This window comes from Globicephala melas, chromosome 1 (assembly GCF_963455315.2).
Source record: "Globicephala melas chromosome 1, mGloMel1.2, whole genome shotgun sequence".
Classification (NCBI taxonomy): domain Eukaryota; kingdom Metazoa; phylum Chordata; class Mammalia; order Artiodactyla; family Delphinidae; genus Globicephala; species Globicephala melas.
Genome location: NC_083314.1, coordinates 156,627,387 through 156,652,644, shown reverse-complemented (window position 1 = coordinate 156,652,644; position 25,258 = coordinate 156,627,387). Strand labels below are relative to the sequence as shown.

General features: G+C 43.7%; 1 protein-coding gene across 3 annotated transcripts in view; it reads right to left on the bottom strand.

Moving 5' to 3' along the window:
* The window catches only part of RHBDL2 (rhomboid like 2), a 63,107-nt gene extending 38,132 nt beyond the window's left edge, over window positions 1-24,975 (bottom strand). For all 3 annotated transcript variants that reach the window (XR_009565755.1, XM_030868526.2, XM_030868576.2), the window contains exon 1: window positions 24,786-24,975. The gene's annotated coding sequence lies outside the window, so the exon portion shown is untranslated. The remainder of the gene's footprint in view (window positions 1-24,785) is intronic.
* Between the last annotated feature and the right edge of the window lie 283 nt (window positions 24,976-25,258).

Here is a 25,258-nt window from a genome sequence, read left to right as displayed (position 1 = left end):
TCTTGCGAGAGCACGGGAATCAAAACTGACTGCTGAACAATCATTGACAGGAAGACACTGGAACTCACCAAAAAAGATACCCCACATCCAAAGACAAAGGAGAAGCCACAATGAGATGGTAGGAGGGGCACAATCACAATAAAATCAAATTCCATAACTGCTGGGTGGGTGACTTACAAACTGGAGAACACTTACACAACAGAAGTCCACCCAATGGAGTGAAGGTTCTGAGCCCCACATCAGGCTTCCAACCTGGGGGTCCAGCAACGGGAGGAGGAATTCCTATAGAATCAGACTATGAAGCATAGCAGGATTTGATTACAGGACTTCGACAGGATGGGGGAAACAGAGATTCCACTCTTGGAGGGCACACACAAAGTAGTGTGCATATCGGGACCCAGGGGAAGGAGCAGTGACCCCATAGGAGACTGAACCAGACCTACTTGCTAGTGTTGGAGGGTCTCCTGCAGAGGCAGCGGCTGGCTATGTCTCACCGTGAGGACAAGGACACTGGCATCAGAAGTTCTGGGAAGTACTCCTTGGCGTGAGCCCTCCCAGAGTCCGCCATTAGCCCAACAAAAGAGTCTGGTGTGATCCAGTGCTGGGTTGCCTCAGGCCAAACAACCAACAGGGAGGGAACCCTGCCCCACCCATCAGCAGACAAGCAGATTAAAGTTTTACTGAGTCCTGCCCACCAGAGTAACACCCAGCTATACCCACCACCAGTCCCTCCCATCAGGAAGCTTTCACAAGCCTCTTAGATAGCCTCAACCACCAGAGGGCAGACAGCAGAAGCAAGAAGAAGGACAGTCCTGCAGCCTGTGGAACAAAAACCACATTCACAGAAAGACAGACAAGATGAAAAGGCACAGGACTATGTACCAGATGAAGGAACAAGATAAAACCCCAGAAAAACAACTAAATGAAGTGGAGATAGGCAACCTTCCAGAAAAAGAATTTAGAATAATGATAGTGAAGATGATCCAGGACCTCAGAAAAAGAATAGAGGCAAAGATCGAGAAGATGCAAGAAATGTTTAACAAAGACCTAGAAGAATTAAAGAACAAACACCTAGAAGAATTAAAGATCAAACAAACAGAGATGAACAATACAATAACTGAAATGAAAAATACACTAGAAGGAATCAATAGCAGAATAACTGAGGCAGAAGAATGGATAAGTGACCTGGAAGACAGAATGGTGGAATTCACTGCTGTGGAACAGAATAAAGAAAAAAGACTGAAAAAAAATGAAGACAGCCTAGGAGACCTCTGGGACAACATTAAACTAAACAACATTTGCATTATAGGGGTCCCAGAAGGAGAGGAAAGAGAGAAAGGACCAAGAAAATACTTGAAGAGATTATAGTCGAAAACTTCTCTAACATGGGAAAGGAAATAGCCACCCAAGTCCAGGAAGTGCAGAGAGTCCCATACAGGATAAACCTAAGGAGAAACACACCGAGACACATAGTAATCAAACTGGCAAAAATTAAAGACAAAGAAAACTTATTGAAAGCAGCAAGGGAAAAATGACAAATAACATACAAGGGAACTCCCATAAGGTTAACAGCTGATTTCTCAGCAGAAACTCTACAAGCCAGAAGGGAGTGGCATGATATACTTAAAGTGATGAAAAGGAGGAATCTACAACCAAGATTACTCTACCCAGCGAGGATCTCATTAAGATTTGGTGGAGAAATCAAAAGCTTTACAGACAAGCAAAAGCTAAGAGAATTCAGCACCACCAAACCAGCTCTACAACAAATGCTAAAGGAACTTCTCTAAGTGGGAAACACAAGAGAAGAAAAGGACCTACAAAAACAAACCCAAAACAATTAAGAAAATTGTAATAGGAACATACATATTGACAATTACCTTAAACGTGAATGGATTAAATGCACCAACCAAAAGACACAGGCTCACTGAATGGATACAAAAACAAGACCCATATATATGCTGCCTACAAGAGACCCACTTCGGACCTAGGGACACATACAGACTGAAAATGAGGGGATGGAAAAAGATATTCCATGCAAATGGAAATCAAAAGAAAGCTGGAGTAGCAATATTCATGTCAGATAAAATGGACTTTAAAATAAAGAATGTTACAAGAGACAAGGAAGGACACTACGTAATGATCAAGGGACCAATCCAAGAAGAAGATATAACAATTATAAATATATAAGCATCCAATATAGGAGCACCTCAATACATAAGTCAACTGCTAACAGCTATAGAAGAGGAAATTGACAGTAACACAATAATAGTGAGGGGCTTTAACACCTCACTTACACCAGTGGACAGATCATCCAAACAGAAAATTAATAAGGAAACACAAGCTTTAAATGACACAATAGGCCAGATAGATTTAATTGATATTTATAGGACATTCCATCCAAAAACAGCAGATTACACTTTCTTCTCAAGTGCAGATGGAACATTCTCCAGGATAGATCACATCCTGGGTCAAAAATCAAGCCTCAGTAAGTTTAAGAGACTTGAAATCATATCAACCATCTTTTCTGACCACAACACTATGAGATTAGAAATCAATTACAGGGGAAAAAAACGTAAAAAACACAAATATGTGGAGGCTAAACAATATGTTACTAAATAACCAAGAGATCACTGAAGAAATCAAAGAGGAAATCAAAAATACCTAGAGACAAATGACAATAAAAACACGATGATCCAAAACCTAAGGGATGCAACAAAAGCAGTTCTAAGAGGGAAGTCTACAGCAATACAAGCCTACCTCAAGAAACAAGAAAAATCTCAAAAAAACAATCTAACTCTACACCTAAAGGAACTAGAGAAAGAAGAACAAACAAAACCCAAAGTTAGCAGAAGGAAAGAAATCATAAAGATCAGAGCAGAAAGAAATGAAATAAAAACAAAGAAAACAATAACAAAGATCAATAAAACTAAAAGCTGTTTCTTTGAGAAGATAAACAAAATTGATAAACCATTAGCCAAACTCATCAAGAAAAGCAGGGAGCGGACTCAAATCAATAAAATTAGAGGGCTTCCCTGGTGGCATGGTGGTTGGGAGTCCACCTGCCGATGTGGGGGACGTGGGTTCATGCCCCGGTCCGGGAGGATCCCGCGTGCCGCGGAGCAGCTGGGCCCATGAGCCATGGCTGCTGGGCCTACGTGGCTGGAGCCTGTGCTCCGCAGCGGAAGGGGCCACAGCAGTGAGAGGCCCGCATACTGCAAAATAAATAAATAAATAAATAAATAAATAAATAAATAAATAAATAAATAAAAATAAAATTAGAAATGAAAATGGAGAAGTTACAACAGACACCGCAGAAATACAAAGCATCCTAAGAGACTACTACAAACAACTCTATGCCACTAAATTGGACAACCTGGAAGAAATGGACAAATTCTTAGCAAGGTATAAACTTCCAAGACTGAACCAGGAAGCAACAGAAAATATGAACAGACCAATCACAAGTAATGAAATTGAAACTGTGATGAAAAAAATCTTCCAACAAACAGAAGCCCAGGATGAGATGGCTTCACAGGCAAATTCTATCAAACATTTAGAGAAGAGCTAACACCATCCTTCTCAAACTCTTCCAAAAAATTGCAGAGGAAGGAGCACTCCCAAACTCATTCTATGAGGCCACAATCACCCTGATACCAAAACCAGACAAAGATACTACAAAAAAAGAATATTACAGACCAATATCACTCATGAATATAGCTGCAAAAATCCTCAACAAATACTAGCAAACAGAATCCAACAACACATTAAAAGGAGCATACACCATGATCAAGTGGGATTTATCCCAGGGATGCAAGGATTCTTCAATATATATACACAAATCAAACAATGTGATACACCATATTAGCAAATTGAAGAAGAAAAACCATATGATCATCTCAATAGATGCAGAAAAAGTTTTTGACAAAATTCAACAGCCATTTATGATAAAAATTCTCCAGAAAGTGGGCATAGAGGGAACCTACCTCAACATAATAAAGGCCATAAACAACAAACCCACAGCAAACATCATTCTCAATGGTGAAAAACGGAAAGCATTTCCTCTAAAATCAGGAACAAGACAAGGATGTCCACTCTCACCACTATTATTCAACATAGTTTTGGAAGTCCTAGCCATGGAAATCAGAGAATAAAAAGAAATAAAAGGAATACAAATTGGAAAAGAAGAAGTAAAACTGTCACTGTTTGCAGATGACATGATACTATATATAGAGAATCCTAAAGATGCTACCAGAAAACTACTAGAGCTAATCAATGAATTTGGTAAAGTAGCAGGATACAAAATTAATGCAAATAAATCTCTTGCATTCTAATACACTAATGATGAAAAATTTGAAAGAGAAATTAAGGAACCATTCCCATTTACTATTGCAACAAAAAGAATAAAATACCTAGGAATAAACCTACCTAGGGAGACAAAAGACCTGTATGCAGAAAACTATAAGACACTGAAGAAAGAAAGTAAAGATGATACAAACAGATGGAGAGATATACCATTTTCTTGGATTAGAAGAATCAATATTGTGAAAATGACTATACTACCCAAAGAAATCTACAGATTCAATGCAATCTCTGTCAAATTACCAATGGCAGTTTTTACAGAACTAGAACAAAAAACCTTCAAATTTGTATGGGGACACAAAAGACCCCGAATAGCCAAAGCAGTCTTGAGGGAAAAAAATGGAGCTGGAGGAATCAGACTCCCTGACTTCAGACTATACTACAAAGCTACAGTAATCAAGATAATATGGTACTGGCATAAAAACAGAAATATAGATCAATGTAACAGGATAGAAAGCCCAGAGATAAACCCATGCACCTATGATCAACTAATCTGTGACAAAGGAGGCAAGGATATACAATGGAGAAAAGACAATCTCTTCAATAAGTGGTGCTGGGAAAACTGGACAGTTACATGTAAAAGAATGAAATTAGAACACTACCTAACACCATATACAAAAATAAACTCAATATGGATTAGAGACCTAAATGTAAGACCGGACACTATAAAAGTCTTAGAGGAAAACATAGGAAGAACACTCTATAACATAAATCACAGCAAGATCCTTTTTGATCCACCTCCTAGAGAAATGGAAATATAAACAAATGGGACCTAATGAAAATTAAAAGCTTTTGCACAGCAAAGGAAACCATAAACAAGATGAAAAGACAACCCTCAAATGGGAGAAAATATTTGCAAACAAAATCAACAAAGGATTAATCTCCAAAACATATAAACAGCTCATGCAGCTCAATATTACAAAAACAAAAACCCAATCCAAAAATGGGCAGAAGACCTAAATAGACATTTCTCCAAAGAAGACATACAGATGGCCAACAAACACATGAAGAGATGCTCAACATCACTAATCATTAGAGAAATGCAAATCAAAACTATGATGAGGTATCACCTCACACCAGTTAGAATGGGCATCATAAGAAAATCTACAAACAACAAATGATGGAGAGGGTGTGGAGAAAAGGGAACCCTCTTGCGCTGTTGGTGGGAATGTAAATTGATACAGCCACTATGGAGAACAGTATGGAGGATCCTTAAACTAAAAACAGAATTACCATATGACCCAGCAATCCCACTACTGGGCATATACCCAGGTAAAACCATAATTCAAAAAGACACATGCACCCCAATGTTCATTTCAGCACTATTTACAATAGCCAGGTCATGGAAACAACCTAAATGCCCATCAACAGATGAATGGATAAAGAAGATGTGGTACATATATGCAATGGAATATTACTCAGCCATAAAAAGGAATGAAATTGGGTCATTTGTAGAGACGTGGATGGATCTAGAGACTGTCATACAGCGTGAAGTAAGTCAGAAGGAGAAAAACAAATATCGTATATTAACTCATATACATGGAACCTAGAAAAATGGTACAGATGAACTGGTTTGCAGGGCAGAAATAGAAACACAGATGTAGAGAACAAACATATGGACACCAAGGGGGTAAAGCGGGGCTGGGGGTGGTGGTGGTGGGATGAATTGGGAGACTGGGATTGACGTATATACACTAATGTGTATAAAATGGATGACTAATAAGAATGTGCTGTATAAAAAAATAAATAAAATAAAATTCAAAAAAGAAAAGAAAAGAAAAGATAAATGGCCAGAGGACCTGAATAGACATTTTTCCAAAGAAGACATACAGATGGTCAACAGGCACATGAAAAGATGCTCAACACCACTAATCATCAGGGAAAGGCAATCAAAACCACAATGAGGAAAATTTCCTGGCAGTCCAGTGGTTAGGACTCCACACTTTCACTGACGTGGCCGAGGGTTCAATCCCTGGTATGGGAACTAAGATCCCACAAACCGTGAGGTGCGCCCCCCCACCCACCAAGAAAACCACAATTGCAAATCACTTCATACCTTTCAGAATGGCTGTTATCAAAAAGTCAACATAACAAGTGTTGGCCAGAATGTGGAGAAGAGAACCCTCATGCACTGTTGGTAGAAATGTAAATTGGTGCAGCCACTATGGAAAACAGTATGGAGGTTCCTCAAAAAATTAAACATAGAACTACCATATGAACCAGCAATTCCACTTCTGGGCATTTATCCAGAGAGAACGAAAACACTAGAACAGATATATGCCCCCCTATGTTTGTTGCAGCATCATATACAACAGCCAAGATATGGAAGCAACCTAAGTGCCCATCAATAGATGAATGGATAGAGAAGATGTGGTGTGTGTGTGTGCATACACACACACAGAGGAATATTTCTCAGCCATGAAAAAGAATGAAATCTTGCCATTTGCAGCAACATGGATGGACCTAGAGGGTATTATGCTAAAAGAAATGAATCAGACAGAGAAAGACAAATACTGTATGATCTCACTTATATGTGTAATCTAAAAATCAAAACAGGGACTTCCCTGGTGGTCCAGTGGGTAAGACTCCAAGCTCCCAGTGCAGCAGACCCAGGTTCAGTCCCTGGTTGGGGAACTAGATCCCACATGCATGCCACAGCTAAGAGTCCACATGCCGCAACTAAAGATCCCTCATGCCACAACTAAGACCCAGCACAAGCAAAATAAATAAATAAAAATTAAAAAGTAAAATAAAAAACAAAACAAATGAACAACACAACCAAACAGAAACAGAGTCATAGATACAGAGAACAAACAGGTGGTTGCCAGAGTGGTGGTGGTGGGAGGAGGTGAGAAAAAGTTGGGAGATTAAGAGGTACAAACTTTCCGTTACAAAATAAATGTCACAGATATGAAATGTACAGTGTGGGGAATACAGTCAATAATTATGTAATAGCTTTGTATGGTGACAGATGACAACTAGACTTTTCATGGTGATCATTTTGAAATGTACAGAAATAACGAATCACTGTGTTGTACACCAGGAACTAACAGTGTTGTAGGTCAATTATGCTTCGAAAACAAACTCATAAAAAAAGAGATCAGATTTGTGGCTACCAAAGGGGTGAGTGGGAGGGGGAATTAGATGAAATTAGTCAAAGGGTACAAACTCCTAGTTATAAGATAACAGTACTAGGGGTGTAATGTACAACATGATAAAGATAATGAACACTGCTGTACATTATAAATGAAAGTTGTTAAGATGGTAAATCCCAAGAGTTCTCATCACAAGGAAAAACGATTCTTTCTATTTCTTTGAAGTTTTGTCTATATGAGATGATAGATGTTCACTAAACCTACTGTGGTAATCATTTCGTGATGTATGTAAGTCAAATCATTATGCTGTACACCTTAAACTTAAAAAAAATAAGATATAATAAAAACAAAGTCATATCTGTGAGACCTTTGCTGGACCCTAAAGTCTCAAGCACTGTACTATTTCTTCCCTCCCCTTGTGGCCTAGTGTCTTGAAGGAGGAGTTTGTATCCACTAAACATCTTATCATCTGCATCCCCCACTAAAACTGCTCTGCTGAGTTATGCCCTTAAAACAAGTCCACTTCAGTCATGACGTGAGTCCTAAGGAAGTGTGCAGAGCACCCCAGTCTCTTCAAAGCACATCCTCATGCAAATTCTCACGTACTCCTCCAAACAATCCGGGAAGAAAGAAGACAAGCAGTATCTTCCCAATTCTTATCTTCACCCTTCCTAACAGAGCTTCCTGTTGCAATTCCTTCATCCCTGCCTTTCATACCAACCATATTCCATCGCCTGGCTTCCTTCTCCCGCTCCCCAGCCACAGGCCACAGAGGATCCTGTGCACACTTCAACGACTCTGTCGTCCTGCAACTGGACTTCTCTAACGTGGTGGAGAAAGACATAGTGTCAAGGTCACTAGAGGGCAGGTACACAGGCTAGACAGACCTGGAAAGTGGTCATGTCTTATTTTTATGTGCAACCCCAGACAATAGCCCTGGACCTGGGACCATGAGCCATAGAATGGCGGGGGGACAGGGGGAATGGGGAGTTATATGTTTCATCGGTACTATACAGAGTTTCAGTTTGGGAAGATGAAAAATTTCTGGAGATGGATAACAGTGTAAATGCAGTGAATGCCATGAATTGTACACTTAAAAACGGTAAAAAGGGTAAATTTTATGTCATGTATATTTTACCACACACACAAACACACACAAACTAAATAATATTAACTTTTCAAGGTCACTGTGAAGACTAGATAGAACATACTGTTTGTCACCAGCATGGGCTTAATCAACGGTATCCAATGCTACTGATATTTTCAGCTCAGTCCAGTGTATCTAAACTTCCTACATGGCCCAAAATAAAGTTTTTCACTGGAATTTTTTTTTTTAAGTCATGAGCCATAGAGCCAGATGACTGGGATTAAAACACAGCTCTACAACCTATCGGCTGTAAAGTAACCTTAAGTAAGTCACTTAAATTCTCTGAGCCTCAAATTACATTTTTTAAGAATTGTGGTAAAATAAACATAAAATTAACCATTTAAAAGTGTACAATCCGGTAACGTTAAATACATTTGCAGTGTTGTGCAACCATCACGACTATGTAGTTCCAGAACTTTTTCATCACCCCAGACAAAACCCCCATACCCATTGAGCAGTCACTCCCCATTGCCCCCTCCCTCCAGCCACCGGCACCCACTAATGTACTTTCTGTCTCTATGGATTTACCTATTTTAGATATTTCATATAAATGGAATCATAAACTACGTGGCCTTTTGAGTCTGGCTTCTTTTACTTAGAAAAGTCTTCAAGGTTCATCTGTGTTGTAGCATGTATCAGTACGTCATTCCTTTTTATGGCTGAATAATACTGCATTGTATAGACAGATATACAAACAAAACCATATTGTTTATCCATTCATCTGTTGAAGGGCATTTGGATCGTTTCCACCTTTTGGCTACTGTGAATAGAGCTGCTATGAACATTCCCATACAAGTTTTTATTTGAATACCTGTTTTCAATTCTTTTGCGTATATACCTAAGAGTGGAATCGCTGGGTCATATGGTAATTCTATGTTTAATTTATTGGAAGATCTTCAGATCCCATTTTAAAGTCGGGATCATGATAGCACTTACCTCATAGCGTTATGGGGGAAATTATTTGAGACAATGCATGTAAAGCACTTAGAACAGTTTCTGGCACATGGTAAACACTCCATAATTACTAGTTATTACTGGCTATGGATGGATGGATGAGTGGGTATGTGGATGGATGGATGGACAGATGGAAGGGATGGGGCTGAGTCTGGGGTCTATTTTCACACTGCAAGTTGCTAGGAATCAGGTCACAATTCATTTTCAAATGTATTCCATTAGGCAAGGTCCCACATTACAATAGGTTATATCCAATAAATTTAGGGAAGAAGAGAATTCCCCTTTTATTTATTTTTCCCCAGTAACTTTGCTGAAAATAAAGGCTTCTTACCTCCCATTCACCCAGCCTCCCAGGGTCAGACATTAAGTCTGTAGAGATAACTATTTTATTAATTTTCGTTTCATATTGATGATTATTTATAGTTTCTTTCATGTCTCATAAATGGCAAAACGAGTATGGATTTAAGATCAGCAGCTCTTAAACACAAATATTAAGGCATTTTAAAAAATAAGTTCAGGGCTTCCCTGGTGGCGCAGTGGTTGAGAGTCCGCCTGCCGATTCAGGGGACACAGGTTCGTGCCCCGGTCCGGGAAGATCCCATATGCCGTGGAGCGGCTGGGCCCGTGAGCCATGGCCGCTGAGCCTGCGCGTCCAGAACCTGTGCTCCGCAACGGGAGAGGCCACAACAGTGAGAGGCCCGCGCACAGCAAAAAAAAAAAAAAAAAAAAAGTTCAATTAGGAGTGATTAACATTGTGTTAATAAGCCCTATTGTAAATTTAAATATCATACATGATCATTTCATGAGGAAAGTTCCACATTGTGAATAACACAACTTTATATCTATAAAAGGAGCTAGAGAAACAAGGATTACATTTCCCCGCAATTTTTCTTTTTTCCAGATTTCAAAATTTCCAGAAATGTTACAACTTCAAGGCCATCATTTTAGATATTTTAGTGAAATACGTTTCCTGTGCTGCAAAGGTATCTGACCCATTCAGTTTAGCTAAGACGCACTGTGTGTCTGCTTTCTTCCTTGGCACGTGCAGTAAAGGGATCCGACATCTAGTCCTACCTACTGTAGATTCCAGAAACAGATGAACATGTTGGTAGTGATGGTGGCATTTTGTTTTGACCTCTCTTCTCGGTCAGACACTGTCACACTCTGACTTCTGTAGCTGTCTGGGTGCCTGTTCCTTGAGGACAGAGGCCCCTCTCTGGTTCATCTCATCTCCAGCATCTTGCTTGATGCTCACGGGTGCTGCTTCTAGTCTGACAGTCCCCGTCCCTGCCATTCCTGTTTATCTTCTGCATCCACACCTGAGTTTCTGAGCACAGTTCACCACATTGGAAACATTACTGACCAGATTGGCAACAATGAAATAGACTGATTCATACTTACAAGGCTGTGTGGAAATGGGTGCAGTTTAAGAGGTATAAATTGATGCAGCCTTTTCACGAGGCAATTGGGCAGTATCTATAAAATATGAAACGCATATACCTTTCAACAGAACCTTTCTACTCCTAGAAATCTATGCTACAAATGTATTTGAGCGAGTACTCAAGGCTATCTTTCAAAGATGTCCAGTGCAGAACTATTCAGAGTAGTGAAAAATTACGAAGAACCTGAATGTACTTTAATTGGCTTGTTGTATTTTCTGATAGTTCTAGTTCTTAGGTAGTTCATCCTTATACTGTGCTGAAATCTGCTCACCAGCCCTTCTGCTCCTGGGTCCAAGGTTTCCCTCCCTAGGGCCTCACAAAGCAAGTCTAATCTAAGATCATGTCATTAATCGTGTAGGTGTGGCCTGTATACTCCATGGGTTCTATAGGTCATAGTTGGGATAGAATATCTGAATTTTCTAGATTACCAGAATTTTCAGAGGCTCAGTCTGACAGCACAAGAGCCTCAAAAACAAGCCAGCAATGATTACAACACATTACAGTCTCACAGAGATATAAAAACCTCCACAGCTATCAAATTATTTACTTGGTCACTCTCATCACAGTGTTACTCATTGAGTGAAATTGTTTCCTACACTGACTGTGCTTTCCTACTCATTAAGCAAAGATCATGCAGGTTTCTTGAGCTTTCTTTAATGTTGACTTGATATTATGCCTCACCTCCTACCTCTTATCTGCAGCAAGTGCCTGCCAACTCTTTGTTGAAATACACACGTACACACACACACACACACACACACACATTCAGATCAAAAGTGGGTGGCCCTGCTGTGAAATGTTCTCATCTTACCCTTAGGGAACAACTGGGGGTGGATTGTTAAAAAGAATGTTGGAAGAATAGAAAAGACTCATAGCCTTCTGGTTAAAAATGGAGATGTTCAGGAACCAAAGACCTTCCCTTCAAGTTACCAATTATTCTTAAGAAGAGGAAAAGTGGAAAGAACTTTCCTACTTCCTGACCCTACCTGGTATAAGCATTGCTCGTGTTACGAGTCATGTAGCCAGTGTGTTGGCCAAGGATTGGAAAGAGCAGGCTGTGCTCATTTATCCAGAACAATCATCTGCCTTTAAAAAAGAAAAATCTGAAAAAAAAAGAAAAATCTGTAGAAGAAGAGATTTCCATAAGAAGATTTAGGACTCCCCTGGCAGTCCAATGGTTAAGACTCTGCTCTTCCACCGCAGGGGGTGTGGGTTCGGTCCCTCGTGGGGGAACTAAGATCCTGCATGCCACGTGGTGTGGCCAAAAAAAAGATTTACCCAGGAGACTCGACATTGCCAAGGGATTTTTCCAAAGACCTTTTAGGTGCCCTCATTCACTATATACTGATATGGACAGAGAAAAGGGACAAAGTAGATAAATAGTTATTTCCACCAGAGGATTGTAAGTAAAGAAAAAATTATGGGAGACCCCTGTAAGTTAATGATCACTCAAGAAAGCAGGTTTGCTTAACCATAAAACCAAGCAGGCTTGCTTAGCAGCGAAACCATGCTGCAGAAGCATGAGACATGCCCCAAAACAATAACACAATGGTGGCATGAGACCCACATCCTGTCCAGTGAGCTCAGTAAGTTAACGACCCTTAGGACATGCTCTCTGCACACATAAAAAAAACAATAATTTATGGAAGGGTGACATTTCAAAGTGAAAGACCCTCATTGTACTGAGACCTGAAATAATTTTTCCATAGTGCCATGACAGTCCTGGCTTGACCACGTAGGGACAAGAAAAGTCCCCGCCCCAACATAGAGGAGGAGCTGATGATGGAAGTGTGACGTCTACTCAAAAATGAGGAAGATGGTCTTTTCCCCCTCCCCACTTTTCCTTTGATTATGAAACTGTAGCTCACTAAGTTCTTCCGGCACCTTCTCACCCGCCCGATGGTAAGCATCACAAGCGTCCTATTCTAATAAATCACTTCTTATCTATCACTTTGCCTCTCGCTGAATTCTTAATGCGCTGAGACATAAAGGATTGGAGGTCCTCAGAGCCCCCTGAAATGCCTCCTAGCAGTTTCAATACCACATAGTGTCTCCCAAAATTGTTATAAATTATAGCCAGAAAATTTTAAGTCAATGACTTCCATAACCAAGCAGGACCCTATGGGCTATGGGGCCTTCCCGGGACAGACCTCTCCCTCATATCCTCTGCTTTAGCTCCTCTCTGAAGTACCTAGATAATAGTATCTGATGCACATTTCCTGAGTTGTTTTGCAGATGCTAAACCACCCACCAAATGGAAGACGTTAACTACCTGATGATCGTGACCACGTAGTCCCCAGGCCTACTGGAGCCTAAGGATTGATAATGTTAACTCCTGTGATACCACCCTGTTACGTCACCATCAGAGAATTGTATACCAGCTGATCACATACCTTGGGTCACGCCTCCCTCACCTTGCCTTTAAAAAATGCTTGGCTGGGCTTCCCTGGTGGCGCAGTGGTTGAGAGACCGCCTGCCGATGCAGGGGACACGGCTTCGTGCCCCGGTCCGGGAAGATCCCACATGCCGCGGAGCGGCTGGGCCCGTGAGCCATGGCCGCTGAGCCTGCGCATCCGGAGCCTGTGCTCCGCAACGGGAGAGGCCACAACAGTGAGAGGCCCGCGTACCGCAAAAAAAAAAAAAAAAAAAATGCTTTGCTGAAACTCATCGGGGAATTCAGGTGTTTTGAGCTCTTGCTGCCCTGGACTCCTTGCTTGGTGCCCTGCAGTAAACACTGCACTTTCCTTCACCAAAACCTGGTGTCAGTAGATTGACTTTAGCGTGTAGGCGAGTCAACCCAGGTTTGGTTCTATAACGCTTCCACTGTATTCTTTTGATAACACGTGTAATGGTCATATGTCAGTTTTCTCGGCGAATTCCTCATCTCATGAATCTGGGTGGGCAGCAGGGACCACTTCCCAGTACAAAAGCTAAAAATGCTCAGTACTCACTTTTCCAGGTCCTTAGGCAGCTAGAGCTCAGGTATGTGACCTAGGCTTGAACAATCAGCTGCATTTGCTTAGAATTTGGGGGACTGGAGCTGGGGATGGGGAAGATTCTTACAGTAGTGTACGTTAAAGCGGTGGCAGCGGTATCTGGTGTCCATCCAGCCTTGCCATTGGAGTCAGTCTGGCACCCAGAATCCAATGCCATCTGTGTCTTTGATGCAGGCTGAAGCGACGAGCATGCAGCAGCGACAAGGGGGCTGTCTTTGCCTAGCTGGCTCTGTGATTTTGGTGTACTTGTAGGTGCCTGGTCTCTGTGTGTTTCTGCTTATTTCCCAAACTTTGCTTCCTTCCAGTGATTTTGTAATCTACCATGATATTATGATATACTAAGAAATACATATTCAGTCTTCATCCCCGGTTCCAGGCACTGTTCTAAAACCCTTGGAATTTCCTGAGTGATAGGGGTGAGAGGAGTATCTTTTGTTATTCATAGTAAGTTTTTTTCAACTGTACCTGAGTTTATGCTAATGAAGTGATTCTTAGAGGGTGGGACCTGGTTACCAGAGGAAACAACCATGTGATTAGAGGGTTGGAACTTTCAGTCCCCACTTGTGGGATAGGGAAAAGGGCTCGAGATTGAGTTTAATGACCAGTGGTCAATAATTCAATCAATCATCCCTATGTGATGGAACCTCCATAAAAATCCTAAACAAATGGGTTTGGAGAGCTTTCAGGTTGGAGAACAGATCAAGGTGCTGCACCCAGAGAGGGTGCGGAAGCTTTGCATCCCTTCCCCTTGCCCTATGCACCTCTTCCATTTGGCTGCTCCTGCGTTGTAATCTTTCTACTAAACTGATAATAGTAGGTAATGCCCTCTCCTGAGTTCTGTGAGCTATTCTGGCAAATTATAGAACACAAGCGGGGGGAGGTCACAGAAACCCCCAATTTATAGCCATTTGGTCGGAAGCACCGGAAGCCCAGGCTTGCAGTTGGCATCTGAAGTAGGGAGCAGTCTTATGGGATTGAGCCCTTAATCTGTGGGGTAGCCAGTGTCAGAATTGCACGGTGTGGAAAACCAACACATTTGGTGCCAGAAGTGTGAGTACGATGAGCGAAATAGATTTTTTAAATTTTACTACCCAATGGGCATTCAATAAAATTCATTTACTGGTGTAATCAGCCAGAATCAGAATCAGAATCCCTTGCAACCAAGACCCTACCTGCTACACCTGAAGAGCCAAGGAGCTCTTCTAAACTCTATCTGGGGTCTTCCTGTTGCAAGCTAAACTCACTTCTTGTTCTGTGTCTGGGAGACACAGTGTAAGGACAGCACAGAACTAGGGGATCTGTTTTTCAGTCTCACTCTGCCACTTCCTGGCTGTGTGACCTGGAGCAAGTCCCTTCCCAACTCTGAGCCACAGTCCTCTCACCTGCACAGGCAACACTCTGGACTAGACCAGCGGTTCCCCACACTGGCTATGCCTTAGAATCCCCTCAGGCATTTGTTTTTCAACATTTGCTTTTATACAGATTCCTGGGCCCCAGTCCTGAAGAAACTAATTTAATAGATTTAGTAAATTTCTGACACTTATACCAGTGAAGGGGAGGCCTCAGCACCTTTGAGAACCACAGACAAGGCTCTCCAAGGTCCACTCCATCTCACAATCTCTGTGATCTTTGGAAGGTAGACACAGTTTTATTGCTGTATTCCTCATGCCCAGAAAGTTCCTGGTGCACAGGTGTTCAGAAAAGTATCAGAGTAAAAGGTAAACAAACTCTCTGCAACTTTTATGTAAATCTAAAATTGTTACAAAATATGAAGTTTATTTAAAAGAATACTGGAAGGAAGAAGGGAAGGAGAGAGGAATTCCACGTACACCACGTTAACTAAGAGTTTTGTGTTACTTTAAACTGAAAAGTACTTCCCCTCACACTTTTCCTCTGCACACGCCCTCCCCCCCCATCATCATTCTGCCATCACTGAGTTGTCAGAGGAGACCTGCAGACCCACCATGCCGTAGGGGTTACAAAAGGGACTGTCACCTGTCTTTGAGGAGCACCAGTCCTTGTGCTTGGCACTGTGAAGACCCGAGTTCTACTTCACTCAATATCTTACAGAATTATTGTAAGAATCAAATGAAAGAGTTGCCATAATAGTGAGCACCTACTGTGTGCCAGGTTCTATGCTAAACACTTTGCGAGCACTCTCTTCATTGCTGCTTACAACAACCTTGTAAGGTGGGATAATAACATCCCCATTTTATGGATAAGGAAACTCAGGCTTCCAGAGTAACTTGCTCAAGGTCATACAGCTAGTGAGGAGAAGGCTAGGACAGGAGCCTTTGAAGGTGTCTTGACTCCAAAGACCCCGTGTGTTGCTCTGCCCTGTGATCTCTAGGTAACAAGTGTTCAAGAAGTGTGCACATTTATTTTGATTATTTTCATCCCATCCTTCCCTCTTCCCTAACCTCCCTCTTCTTCTTCCATCTCCCCAAACAGGCCCAGACTAGACGCTGAGAGTTCCCAGATGGGAGCTACAGAAGAACTGGCAGGCAGGGCTGGGAATCCCCACCACTCCCATTCCTGCCACAGGGAATCAAGATGGAGACAGGCATCCAGGAAAGGAAAAGGATTTGATTCTCTGAGAACCCGAGGACTAAGTTAGGCTCAACTTCCCTTCTTCACCTCACCCAGGAGAGCGCTGCCAAGGGCACCAATCTTAGGACAACTCCTCTTTGGCAGAAGACGCTTTTGATCATTCACTTGTGCTGTTTCCCAGCTGCATTCAAACAAGTAGGGTTCAAACATCTGAATTGTGTTTTTTTTAAACAGCTGGCCACCCACTCATCGGTACCAGGAAGGCCCTTGCAGAGGCCAAGCCCAGCCTTGATGTGGCCAGGGTGCCCAGGAGGCTGGGCGACAGACTAGGTTGGGTGTACCCAACTGCTGCCCAGCTGGGCCTAATGGGGAGACTTTTGGTGGTGTTGCTAGGCAACCTGGAAATTGGAGAGGCCACTTTGGCCTAGGGACCACAGAAACTAACAGCCTCCTTCATCACACTGCAAACCATTATTATGCCCCATCCCAGAGGCCTGCAGCAATCGCTCTGTGGTTACAGCCTGAAAAAGTGCTTTTTTAGCTCCAGAAATTAAGAACCAGCTTTTCAAATTTATAGGTTTGTGGTTGTGGCTGTTTTCTTTTTGCTACATCTCTGAGGATACACTTGAAACAAATAGGCAAAGGATTTTAAAACAAAAAAGAAAAAAAATGCCTTCACAAACCACCTTTTCCAAAAGTTTTCCTTCTTCCTGAGGCAAAGCACACTTGCCCTCAATTGTGAGGGCAGCTGAGGTAGGCAGTCCCACAGCTGTGGCTGCGGCTGCGCGGCAGGGCACCAGGACCTTGGTCACGTACAAGACCTCTCAGTGGAATAACTTCTTTGTGTCTCTCCCATTCAAAGACAATCACGATACTTCCCCTTCCCAACCCACAGAACCACTTTCACTTGTGGGGATTTTTTGTTGGTTGGTTTGGTTTTTGTTTGTTTGTTTAATTTTCGGCCATACCATGAAGTTTGCAGGATCTTAGTTCCCCGACCAGGGATGGAACTTGGGCCTACGGCAGTGAAAGTGCTGAGTCCTAACCACTGGACTGCCAGGGAATTCCCATCACTTGTTTGTTTGTTTTTTAAGATTTTTCTTTTTGATGTGGACCATTTTTAAAGTCTTTATCGAATTTGTTACAATATTGCTTCTGTTTTATGTTTTGGTTTTTTGGCCACGAGGCATGTGGGATCCTAGCTCTCTGACCAGGGATCGAACCCGTACCTCCTGCGTTGGAAAGTGAAGTCTTAACCACTGGACCGCCAGGGAAGTCCCACTCATGTTTTTTTGTCTGTTTGTTTTTGGTTTTTTTCTGTATGCGGGCCTCTCACTGTTGTGGCCTCTCTCGTTGCGGAGCACAGGCTCCGGACGCGCAGGCTCAGCGGCCATGGCTCACGGGCCTAGCCACTCCGCGGCATGTGGGATCCTCCCGGACCGGGGCACGAACCCGCGTCCCCTGCATCGGCAGGCGGACGCCCAACCACTGCGCCACCAGGGAAGCCCCCACTCATGTTATTTTGATGAAGCCTCCCAGCTGCCTTGTGAAGAAGACACCATTTTTATTCCCATTTTATAGATGAACGACTAAAGCAAAAAGAGGAACACATGATTGCACACCTAGTCATAGCAAAGCCAGAGCAAAATCCCATTCTTCTGAGGCTAGATCCTGATCTGCTCTACTATACCCCACTGACACCCCACAGAGCTATTTAAGATATTACATATATTTGTGTACTCTACTATAATATAAATAATAGTAATAATAACACGTACTGGTGTAGAGACAAAAACTTCATCTTGTATCTCATACTATCCTCAACACATCATCCTTATTGATTGTGGTCAGGCTTTCAAAGCTGCCTCATGTACACTAAGGAATAGAGTCTGGAAGAATTCCCAAAGACAGACACACTATTTAACTAGGTTAATGTCCTAGCCCACCAGAGCGCAGTGCTCTGCAACAACCCTCCTTAATTCAAGGAGTTGGCTCTGTTTGATAACATTATGATACTATTTCAGTGCCTTAAGTAAGGAGGCAGAGTCATTGCTTTCATTAGATATTTCCAGGTATTTTTCAAAAAGGCTTTCACTGCCTCATCTACAACGGTCCACTGATAATGACCAACTGTGCTGATCTGCACAGGACTAGGGATTTCTTGGGATATGGGACTTAGGGTGCTAACATCAGGATAATCCTGGGCACACCAAGGACAGTTGGTCACCGTCTACCTCAGAATCATCTGGAGAAGTCAGGTGAAGATGGCTGGTTCTAATCCTAGGGCAGTAGTTCTTAACCCTGGATACACATCAGAACTGTCTGAGGAGACTGTAAAACAGTGTTGATATCTGAGCTCACCCCGATTAGTGGAATTAGGGCCTCTGGAGCTAGGGCCTGGGCACTGGGATTTTTTAATGTGAAGCCAAGACTCAAACCCCCTGCCCTAGAGATTTGGATTCTGGGCTGGGGTCTTGCCCAGGAATATGCCTGTCTCTTTAACAGCTTCCCAAGGGATTATCATATACACTATGGTTTGATAACCAATGAATCTTACGTGATGTGTGACTTCATTGGACAACATACCCTGAATGCCTTGTATAGGTTAGGCTTTGGAAACACAAAGAAAAAAACAAAAACAAAAACACTTCCTGTTCCCCAGGCCCTCCCTATCCAGTGGGGAATAAAGACTGTAAATTGTTCCAACACAGTATACAGTAGTCCCCCCTTATCCACAGAGATACATTCCAAGACCCTCAGTGGATGCCTGAAACTGCGGATAGCACCAAATCCTAGACATACAATGTTTTTTTTCCTATAGGTACATACCTATGATAAAGTTTAATTTATAAATTAGACATTAACAATAATAACTAATAATAAAATAGAATAATTAAAACAATATACTCTAATAAAAGTTATGTGAATGCAGTCTCTCTCCAAATACCTTATTGTACAAGTTTAATGCCTTTTCCACCTTAATTAAGCCCTTTTCATGCTCTGTGGCCATAACTTTTGCGGTTTGAGGTGAGACAGCAAAACTAGCACGAAGTTCTTTTTCCTTCTTCACAATTTCACAGACAGAAGATTCATTTTTACCATAGATGTTAGCAACCTCAGCATATGATTTTTTTTCTTTCCTTATTTACTTTTTTGGCCACTCCACGCAGCTTGTGGGACCTTAGCTCCCCTACCAGGGATCGAACTCGTGCCCCTGCAATGGAAGCACAGAGTCCTAACCACTGGACTGCCAAGGAAGTCCCCATTTTTCTTTCCTCATTAAGTCGAGAACTTTCACCTTTTCACTTAAGGGAAGCACTTTATGGCTTCTCTGTGGCATATCCAAATTGTCAGCATTACTACTCTTGCGCTTTGGGGCCATTATTAAGTAAATAAGGGTGACTTCAGCATAAGCACTGCGATACCTCAACTGATAACTGAGACTGCTACTAGGTGAACAGGCAGGAGACACTGGACAAAGAGATGATTCACGTCCTGGGCCAGATGGAGCAGGACAGCTCGAGATTTCATCAAGCTATTCAGAACAATGCACAATTTAAAACTTTTGAATTGTTCATTTCTGGAATTTTCCATTTAATATTTTCAAACCAAGGTTACCTCAGATAAGTGAAACCAGGGGAAAGCAAAACCGCAGGTAAGAGGGCGAGACTACTAAACTGTGGTTTAGACTTAAAAGTGGGTCAACATCATCAGGGTAGTTGTGGTTATTCAGTTTCCAGAAGCCCAGTGTGGCAGATTAGAGATGGAGCATATTACTTGCCATTCCTCCACTCAAAGGTGGGTTTGTTTCCCCACTTTGAATCTGGGCCAGTCCTGTGACTGGTTTTGACTGATATTGCACAGCAGAGGTAGTGCTGGGTCCCTCCCAAGGCCAGGCCTAAAGAGATCTGCAGTCCCACTTTTGTTCTTCTTAGAATACTCCCTCTTTGAAGCCTGACACCATATAAGAAGGTCAACCTACACTGAGGCCACCATGCTTGAGGAAGCCCAAGCTACTCACATGGAGAGAGAGGCCACATAGAAGAGCACCAAGGTGCCAGACCTATGAGTGAAGCCTTCTTGGACCTTCCAGCCCAGCTCAGCCGCCAAGGGAATGACCCCAGCTGACACCACATGCAGCAGAACTGCTCAGCTGAACTCAAATTCCAGACCCACAGAATCATGACAAAATCAAATGGTTGTTGTTGGAAGCTGCTACGTTTCATGGTGATTTGTTATACAGCAATAGCTACCAGCACTCCTCAGGAGAACTAGAAGACGACATGACATCCCAGACCATTCTGCCTTCCCGTTAACACTGTTCATCTTCATACCCCTCAGCAGAGTAGACTGCAGGTGTCTCACCTGCAAGAGCCTCCCAGTTAGTCTCCATCTCTGCTCCTGCCCCCCTTCCAAAACAAAACCAAACCATAAATCAGAGTACATCAACTCTCTGCTTAAAAATCCTTCAGTGGGGGCTTCCCTGGTGGCGCAGTGGTTGAGAGTCCGCCTGCCGATGCAGGGGACGCGGGTTCGTGCCCCAGTCCGGGAAGATCCTACATGCCACGGAGCGGCTGGGCCCGTGAGCCATGGCCGCTGAGCCTGCGCGTCCGGAGCCTGTGCTCCGCAACGGGAGAGGCCGCAACAGTGAGAGGCCCGCGTACCGAGAAAAAAAAAAAAAAAAATCCTTCAGCTGTTTCCCATTGTCTTCAAGATAAATACAGGATCCTTACTATGGCTGATAAATGCTGCGTGACCTAGCTCCTGTCTTCTTTGTAGCCTTCTACCACTCCCCCAACATCTCTGTGCTGCAGCCATGGGGCGTCTTCCTGTCTCAGGCACACACCAAGCTCTCTCCTGCCTCAAGGCTAGCTCCTTTTCGGGCCTCTCTGAAGTGGCAGGCCAACCTCCGCCCACCCCACATTCGCTATCATATCCCCCTGCTAACTCACTTCTAGTACTTACCACTATCTAAAAATATCTGGTTTGTTTATTTGTTGTCTGTAAGCTCCAGGAAGGTAGGAAATGTTTCTTTTTTTTACTCCATCTAAAGGTGCTTACTAAGTGTTTGCTGAATAAACCATCAAGTAAGTGGAAGAAGGAAGGAAGGAGGAAGTTTGGGGTCATAAAAAGAGCACTACAATTACCGCACTCAGAAAACCCTGGTTCTTGCTCCACTTCTGCCCCCCACCCCACCCCACCCCACCCCCACTTACCTCCAGGCAAGCCACTCACCTCACCTGATCAGGATCCCCACCATGATGTGCCTGGCCCGGTGATGTTATTTATGCCATACATGTGTAGTCTTCATGTTTTTTGCTCATGAATCCCCATAAGAATTTTGGACAAGCTATGTTACTCTCATACATTTTTAAGTCAACAACTAAAATTATTTCTCACAAATTAAAATTGGTTCCAAGACAGAATTTTCTGGCATAGTCTTTATTAGAGACATGCTTTAGATATACCTTCATCCAAGCCTTGGAGCTACAGAATTAGCCTGTTCAGTTTATGGAAAATGTCTACCATACAATCCAATTGTCAAAACCAGTCCTCACTGTCAAGCCAGTGAGTCAAACCAGAATAATTTTCTGTCTATGAGAGAATCCACCTTCATTTTTTTTCTTGTTGCCTTTAATTAATTAATTTTTTATTGAGGTATAGCTGACTTACAATATTATGTTAGTTTCAGGTGTACAACATAGTGATTCAAAATTTTTATAGATTATATCCATTTAAAGTTATTATAAAATATTGGCTATATTCCCTGTGCTATACAATATATCCTTGCAGCTTATTTTCAGAGTAGCCTGAACCTCTCAATCTCCTACCCCTATCTTGCCCTTCCCCTCCCCTTCCCTCCCCCTCCCCTCCCCCTCCCCCTCCCCCTCCCCACTGGTAACCACTAGTTTCAGCCTTACTAAGCCCCTTGCAATTCCAGCTCCCACCCTCCACTAGGCCTTTTCAGGAGCATCTCCCTCTGCTAGAATATCTTCTCTCTCTAATTTGTTCTGGCAAAGTCCTAACGCTCTCTCCAAGACTGTCCTAAACCTCCTCTGCAAAGCCTTATTAAGCATCTACCATGCGCATGCCGTGGTGCCAGGCAGTGGATGCAGTAGCGAACAAAGCAGACATGGTAAAATTAAATGCCCCTCCTGGTCCCCTCAGCAACCTCTGCTCCTGTCTAAGTTACGGTTGTCTTCTTTGCATTATCACTGTCTCCTCCACAAGGCTGTGAAAGCCCTGAAGATAGATTCTTAATAGGGATTCTTCATCTTTGAATCCCTATTATGGAGCCCACAGAATGCATCAATTAACGTTTGTTGAATTCATTTACTCACAAAGGATTCATTGACCATTTCTCTATCAGGGACACATAGGGTGCTTGTTATAAACTGTGAACACAGACATGGCCCCTGCCCTCTTGGGACTAACAGAGCACTTGACTAAATGAATGAAATATGAATGAGTGAATTAATAAACGAATCAGGGAAGGAGTGTGCTCTTTCCCACTTGGATGAAGCAGCCCAGAGCAGGAGATGTAGAGGAAGCGGGAAGCCAGTGTCTAGGAAGTTGGGGGAATGCTGATGCCCTTTTGTTCTTTCTGGTACACAGAAGCTTGAAGGACAGCAAGGAGTTAAACAAAGCCCATGGAGTCTAGAGTCTGAGCCAGATCTGAATTCTGGTCGCAGTACTTATTAGCCATGTGACCTTAGGCAAATCCCTTCGTCTGTTTGTATCTCCATTTCCTCCTCTGTAAAATGGGCTGTTAATAATGTAACAGGGTTATGATTCAACGAGATTACGCATTTAAAAGCCTGTTACTTGAGGCCAGGCAGAGTTGGTTTTAGGAACTGGTAGTTCCTATCTTTGGCTCGGTGTGAGTATGCAAATTCAGAAACACAGCAGGAGAGCCTTCCTTTCCTTCCAACTAGAGGTTCCAGCCCTGGTCGGTGTTCTTACCTCAAACCCCGCAGGAGGTGCTTTCCCTATTCAGCCCCTCCCTTCACCACCTCCTTCACTCCCAGCTCAGTGTTTCCAGGTCTGCCCAAGTGCCTTCAAGGCCATGGGTGTCGACACATCTTTACAAGATAGAGAAGGTGGCAGTTAGGGAGGGGCATGGCAGGCAGGGGACCAAAGAAGAAGGAAAGAGTAGAGCTGTTTCTTGAGGCCCCACTGTGTGCCTGGCACTCGGCTGGGTGCTTGACATGTCTGTCTCATGTCATCTTCATAACAATACTATTTAGAGATACGGAAACTGAGGCTCAGGAAGAGGTGGGATATAAATCCAAGTGTGTCTATGACTCCAAAATGAGCTTCCACTCTGCCACGCTGGCCACCAGATTATAAATGATCACTACACATTTGTGAAATAAATTTCAGTTTTCTTATTCCCAGGAAGAGCGGAAATTGTGTGTCCCACCCCAAACTAACCCCACCCCTACCCAACCCCAGCCCTACACACCAGAGAGAATCCAGCCACTTGCTCATAGAACGATGAATAAACAAATGAATAGTAACAGATGAACGAGTGAACAGAATCGCTCAGACACCTGTACCAGAAAGGAGGAAACAAATAACCTTGGAGACTTGCTGTGCAGGAAGAAGCCAGAGATGTCTCCCCTGGCTGTGGTCTCTGGGGCAGAGGTCGGGCAGCACAGGACTAGGATCTGGCTCAGCTGGAGGGAGGAAAAAACTGGGAGGCAAGTCACTGAGGAGAATGGGATGAAGGAAGAGAAAGAAGGCCAGTGATTGACCAGCGCTGGGAGGGGCAATGGCATTACCTGGCCCTCCGGCCATGGGGGAGGGGGATGAGTCAGAGCCAGCCCCCTGACTGCTGGACCAACACGCTGCCAACTTTTTTTTTTTTTTTTTTTTGCGGTACGCGGGCCTCTCACTGCTGTGGCCTCTCCCGTTGCGGAGCACAGGCTCCGGACGCGCAGGCTCAGCGGCCATGGCTCACGGGCCCAGCCGCTCCGCGGCATGTGGGATCCTCCCGGACCGGGGCACGAACCCGTGTCCGCTGCATCGGCAGGCGGACTCTCAACCACTCCGCCACCAGGGAAGCCCCATGCTGCCAACTTTTAAAATGAAAGTAGCAGGATCCCAAGCGGCCACTCATGGAGGCTACTGCGGAAGGAGGCTGCCAAGGGAGCACCCCACGTTTGGCTCTGGGCCTCGGGCTCTCCCCCCACCCGCCAGACAGAGGGACCCGGTCCACCAGCTACCAGCTCTCGCAGCTTACCTCGGGGAGGCCAAGGGCCGTTCCAGGCAGGACAGACTGCTCCCCCCGTGTTCCAGGACAAGGGACTGCCTCAGCTGCCCTGAAGTTCCCGCCCTGCCAGGCACTCCTAGGTCCCTCCCCAAATTAAAATCCTCCGCACAGGTTCCCTCCGGCCCAGCCCCCGGGGGAGTGAGCCCGAGGAAATCCCCTCCCAGCCCTGAGACGGCCTGGGCCGGTCCAGCCAGCTCGGCAGTCTCAGCCCTGGGCTGGCCCTGGATGAATGAGTCCTCTCGCTCCGCCTGCCTGGGTCTGAGCCAGAGAGCCTGTGACCGCCCCTTAGCTCTTTCTCGTTGGCCGAGGCCCTGAACTCCAATCCTCTTCCAAGTCCTACCCTCCTGGGTCTCCTGCTCGGCGTTCTTAGTTCTCTGGGGAAAGAGCTCAGCAGGAGGGCTTCTTTCTTTTCCCCGCATTCCTATTTCCTAATTCTTCTCACT